This window comes from Primulina eburnea, chromosome 17, assembly GCF_022965805.1.
Source record: "Primulina eburnea isolate SZY01 chromosome 17, ASM2296580v1, whole genome shotgun sequence".
Classification (NCBI taxonomy): domain Eukaryota; kingdom Viridiplantae; phylum Streptophyta; class Magnoliopsida; order Lamiales; family Gesneriaceae; genus Primulina; species Primulina eburnea.
The window spans coordinates 21874275-21881043 of NC_133117.1; positions in this window are offsets into that span (position 1 = coordinate 21874275).

Sequence of the window (6769 nt, forward strand, 5' to 3'; positions counted from 1 at the left end):
CAAGTCAATCTTGGAGTAAATAGAGGTACCCTGAATCTGATCGAACAAGTCATCAATACGAGGTAATGGATACTTGTTTTTGATCGTCACACGATTCAGCTGGCGATAATCAATACACAATCGCATCGATCCATCCTTTTTCTTGACAAACAAGACTGGAGCTCCCCAAGGTGAAACACTCGGACGAATATAACCTTTATCAAGAAGATCCTGCAATTGCTGCTTCAATTCCCTCATCTCTGACGGAGCAAGACGATAGGGGGCACGAGAAATCGGTGTAGTCCCTGGCATTAATTCGATGCCAAATTCCACATCTCTAATCGGAGGAAAACCAGGAATCTCATCTGGGAAAACATCAGGAAATTCACAAACCACTGGAATATCATTTGTACTAACACTACTTGTGGATGAATCAATCGCATAGATGAGGTAGCCTTCCCCGCCCGACTCTAAAGCACGACAGGCTTTCAGAGCAGATACCACTGGCATCGGAGGTCGCGCTCCCACACCATAGAAAAACCAACTAGAGCTCTCAGTCATACGAAACTGAACAAGCTTCTGGTAACAATCCACAGTAGCTCGGTAGGTAGTCAACAGGTCTATACCCAGAATACAATCAAAATCTTCCATCTCTAGGATCATAAGATTCGCAGTCAACTCGTTACCCTCAAAATCTAAAGGACAACCCATCACTAGACGCTTTGCTAACACCGAATGACCCATCGGAGTAAAAACGGAAAGAATGACGTCTAGAGAAACATACGGTAACTTATGACGTTTTTCAAATCGTGCAGAAATGAATGAATGTGATGCTCCGGTATCAATAAGAACAAAAGCAGGAATACCGCATAAAAAAAAAGTACCTGCTATGACTCTCCCTGTCTCATCTGCAGCCTGATCCTGGTTCAGCGCAAATACCTGACCTTGGGCACGAGGTCAAAGATTTGAATCGCCCACTGCCTGACCTTGTGTCCTCTGCTGAACAGTCGTCTGAGATCCGGAACCAGATCCTGCTCCACCTCGCAACTGAGGACAATTCTTCTTAAGATGACCCATCTCTCCGCACTGAAAACAAGCTCCCGCGGCTGATCGGCACTGCTCCGATGGATGGTTCTTCCCACAATGCACACAAGAAACCTTCTTCTTACCAAAGCGAAAAACACCGCTAGACCGAGATCCAGATCCAGAAGAAGAAGAACCTGACTTCTTGAAAGACTGAGATCGAGGGCTCAAAGTATTCGGAGGTCTAGAAGAAAGAATAGACCTACCACGCTGGAGACTGATCTCTGCCTGGCGACACCGGTTCACTAACCCATCATAAGAAGTAGGATTATCGCAGACAGTGACTCGATCAAAGATCTCCTGGTTAAGACCCTGAAGGAAATGGTCATACTTGGCCTCAGAACTGCCACTAATATGAGGAGAAAAGGGTAACAACTCGAATAACTTCTGCTGATATGTATCAACAGACATACTCCCTTGCTTAAGATTCAGAAGTTCAATCGTCTTTGCCTGGCGAAGGGCTGGAGGAAAATATAGCTGCATGAAAGCTGCACGGAATTCGGCCCAAGTCACCCTACCCTGAGACTGGACTATCGGCGCAGAAGTCGATCGCCACCACTTGCGCGCACGGCCCTCGAGAAGAAAACCAAGGGTCTCCATCTGCTGCTCTTCGGTGCATTGGATTGCACGAAAACAACTCTCCATGCGCTCTAACCAATCCTCAGCAACATCGGGAGTCTCACCACCGACTAAAGGCTTAGGCCCCATCTGAATGAAACGGTGCATCTCAAAACGCCTAGGCCCATCACGACGATGACGATGTTCACGATGACGCCTACGATCGTCCTGGTCACCCCAACGACCTACACTCCCCTGACTACTCTCATCACCAAGGTGGTCAGCCATCGCTACAAGATAGAATGGGGAAAAATGGTAAAATGGTCAACGGAAATCCCAAAACAGAATCTATATCCCAAAATCATAAGCATGCTCTGATACCATAAATGTAGTGACCCGTTCCAAAATCACCTACTAATCAAGATTTAAGCATGAAATTAACTTAATTAATTACAATCAGAGATAATGGCGGAAAAGGTCAACAAACGATAGATATACAACCCAATCGAAGTCCAGAATAATTCAAACAACAATAAATGGTACAACTGTCTCGAAACAAAGCAGTACTGAAGAACTAACTCAACCGGCTACTCAACGTCCTCCTCATCCTCCTCCTGAGCCATCCAACCTGAGGCATGCCCCGTGGGAATGGGGTGTCCAAGATAAACAAAACCAAGGACGTGAGCGATAAGAACGCCCAGTACAAAAGCATGAGTATACAAGCCTATATGAAATGCACATGCTATGATATGATACCAGGGTAGTCAAGAAACAGGAGTCACAAAAGATCTCAATATGCTCAGTCTAGAGGCGCCAAGTGGATAGTGCCGCGCGGTACTCCTCTGGGTCACTGCATCCACTACAAGATCAGACGTGGACCTAAAATGTCCCGGATCACCGAAGCCCTCCGGACCCGTCGGCCACTGTGTACTCTCGGTGTCCATGCATCCACAAAACAAGGCTGAGCGGCCCCACAAGATATAGCTTATCTCGAAAGAGATACAGCTCAACAATAAAGGCTATCTCGAAAGAGATACGGCTCAAGATGAAATGCAACATGCAGCATAAAGTGTGACATAATAGCATGCATCATATGACATATATCAATGCAGCAAATAATCATGCAACACATATAAGAATGTATACTCGACCAGGATATCTCGGATAGTACTTTCGTACCTCTAGTAAAGCAATCCTAGTCCACAGGAAATCCTATCAATCGGGTCTAGTCCGTCGTCAGCCCTGACGATACTGAGCTCCCTGACTGCCCTTCTCGGACCGTCGGCTATGCCTGACTGTTCTGTCCGGGCTGCTCTGTCCTTCCCGGGTTGCTCTTCCCTTCCCGGGCTGCTCTTCCCTTTCTGGCTGCTCTTCCCTTCCCAGGCTGATCTTCCCTTCCCGGGCTGCTCTTCCCTTCCTGGCTGCTCTTCCCTTCCCGGGCTGATCTTCCCTTCCCGGGCTGCTCTTCCCTTCCTAGCTGCTCTTCCCTTCCCGGGCTGATCTTCCCTTCCCGGGCTGCTCTTCCCTTTCTGGGCTGCTCTAGAGAGCTAAAACTTGCATTTAAACACACAGTACCCCCTCCACAATGAGAAATCCCATGGCCTATTTATAGACCTCAGCCTGCATGAACGTGTCAACCAAATCCCATGCATCCGGACATCTGTCGCTAGGCAGCATGCACAAAGACACCTCACCTTACATGCATGAATGTGTCAACCAAATCCCATGCATCCGGACATCTGTCGCTAGACAGCATGCACAAAGACACCTCACCTTACATGCATGAACGTGTCCAACAATTACCATGCACTTGACACCTGCCCGGCAGGCGTGTCAACCAAATACTATTCCCGGGCTGCTCTTCCCTTCCCGGGCTGATCTTCCCTTCCCGGGCTGCTCTTCCCTTCCCGGGCTACACCTCGGCTTACTCACACGAACTCTAAAGCCAAATTACACATGATTTACTTAATTAAAGATACTTAATCATGTTTATTTAAATAAATAGGATTCGGGCTACTACATTCAAACCCGCGATGTGGTATGCATTCCTATCCAAACGATTGATGCCAGTGTCACATACCAGTGACGTTCAGAAGGACCGCGCCATCATGGTGTACGCATTGGTAGAAAGGATACCCATTAATGTGGGCCGAGTGATCTTTTCGCAGATCCAGCAGTCCATACATAGCTCGAGCATTGCCCTATTCTTTCCTACTATTATTACCGAGCTGTGTGTGCGAGCCGGGGTAGTCGTTAATGTGGAAGACGAATGGCTACAACCAATGAGGCCCATTGACGTCTCGTGGGCGAAGACAAAAAGAGGCAAGTGTGCGAATGACTTCCCCGAGGTACCTGAGGAGGAGGCGGCCGCCAACCACCCACCACAACCACCACAGCCCCGCCGGCGGTCCATTATTGAAAAAGTTGACGAGTTGGGTGCCTTTGCGGTCCATCAAGATCAGTATAACACTGTCAATAGTGCACACATGACATCGATGGAGTCTCTGGTACGTGGGATAGCATTGCACATGGGCATGGACACCGTAGCCTACCCACCACCACCGGCATACCCGCTGCCTTTCCCCTTTCAGTATGCTTATCCTCAGGCCGATGATGAGGAGCATGGAGTTGCACCACCCGACGACGAGGAGGATGACCGGTGATCAGGGGAGTCTTCTCGTTCCCCTTCCTTTCGCGTTTACTTTCTGCTTCTATTTATTATGCATTTTGTTTGCATTTGTGGTTATTAGTCTGACCGGTTGCATCTATGTCTTCGTAAATGTTGTGCACTGGGGACAGTGCACATTTTTCTTTGGGGGGTGGGCATTTACTCCGGTTATGTCGTATGTTGGTTGTTTGTTTAGTTCATGTTGCTTGAGGACTGCATTTATCTCGTGTTTGTTGTTGTCAGATGAGAAGTGAGCTATAGTTGGTGCTAGAATGGTATATGGTAGCCAATGATGATGTTGAATGGGATACACATACATATGACCACTGTTATTTTCACAGCACTAGTCTAGAATACACAAGAGGTTGACACACGAAAATCTGAAATGGATACTTAAATTTTCGGCACAAATGTTGGCAAAATCAAAGTGCATGACATAGTGAACTTGGACATTGTCTGTGGGGAATTTGAAATGCACTAGGTGACTTGAACTTGAACACATTCTTTGACATGAACACTGAGTAGGCATATATCTGCTAAACAAATGCATCGAACTGAGCTTACTGATAATAATGGTGCTGCGATATCTACACTCTTATACCTACACTTATCTTATCTTGTTGAGACACCCTTGAGAGTGGACACCACCACACGCCCATACTTCTTGTCACAGTCCGAGGGAGAACAGAAAATGAAAGATTGCGGCACAAAATAAAAAAAAAAAAAGAAAAAAGAGGAAGATGGAGATGTAAGGTGTGGGGGAGCCAAATAAAGGAATGAAATTTTATTCCTGGGCTAAAAGAATGGAGATGTATGGAGTTGAAGGAAATCAGACGCAAAGTCTGAATGTGCGCAATCATTACACCACTACACCTCCCTCATTGTCCGTTCTAGCCTAGTCGAAGACACCCTTAACTTGCATTGATGATTCTGTTCATACCAAATCCTCCCTAACTGTGCCGTATATCGGTGTTAGTGAAGAGGGATGAGAGAAAGGGATTGTACACTGAAGTGTAGATTAAAGTCTCTGACGACGTTGAAATATTCACTATGAAAATGCAAGATGATTGAGCCAACAGTGCACACACACACATTGTTTTACACATCCATGAAAGAATGTAATGTCGAAACTTCGTAGTGACATTTGAAACTAGTGTCTTGTGTTAATGAATTGGTGGATACAAGTATGTGTTGATATTCACTGAGGCAAACCAGAACCATGAATGCACCGATGTACCACTTCTCCAGTTGTTATTTCCTGCAACCTATTTTTGCTCGAGGGCGAGCAAAAGGTTAGTATGGGGGGGTTGATAGAGGGCATATTTACGTGTTTTAATGCATTGTGTGAGTCATAGTTTGCATCGTTTTTGAGTTTATGAGGTCTACATTTTGTTTATTTCCTCTTAGTCTATTAACTTTGATCATCGCTCACTGAGGTTACGTTAATGTGCAGAAAAATGGAGAAAACAACAAAAAAAGAAGACTCAAAACAGAACACTTCGCGCTGGGGCGGTGAAACTTGACCGCCCCAGCGCGAGATGCTGAAGAGTGAAGACTCAAAACAAAAGACCTCGCGCTAGGGCGGTGAAACTTGACCGCCCCAGCGCGACGCGAAAATGGAAAGTTCCCTTTTAATTTGCATTCAACTTGGAAAGAGAGGGGCTGGAGAGGATATACCCTAGGTAGACGTTTTTGTCTGAGGGAGACATTATTCTTCAGCCGCCGCAAGTTTTGGAGAGGAATTCACGCTTGGATTGACGATTTGCAGCTTTCCGGGCACCGTTCTTCACGTTTTTCGTCAATTCTAGTATTTCTAACTTAGTTGTTATCTTTTAAACATTGTTTTGCTCAGTTTAATTATGATTTCTAGTAGCTAAATCTTCATATTTGTTGGGATTAAAGGGGATCCTACCCCAAACTTTTAGTTGGTTAATTTATATTTCGGTTTGTAATTTATTCTTGATTATTCTACGATTTTCATTGTGTCGTTGAGCGTAACTAACTTTAACGACAATTTTATATCACGAGTGAGTTCGAGAGAATAACTAGTGATAGGATCGAGTGGTATAATTCGCGGATCTACAATTTACATAGATATATGAAATTGGATACGTGCCGATAGTCATAGTCCTTAGGGTTGAAAACTAGGGGGTTACATAAATCGAAATGCGATTCATTCTTGATAAATAATTAAAGACATTTAATTACTTCATTGAGTGAATTAGTTTGGCATAGCTCGAGAGAGTGTGTTCAATTGAATAGGAAATCCTGTCGGAAGCGTAGAACACAATCGAACGAATTAATAAATTAATAAGGGGTAGGTGAACAAGAATTCCCAACAAATTCTTTTATCATTTGAAATTTAATCAATCGATTTAGCAGTCATATTTGATCATTTAATCTTTGAACTTGTTTATTTAATTTTCTGCATTTTAGTAGTTATAACAAAACAAATCACCTTTCGTCGCTAAAGTTTTAATA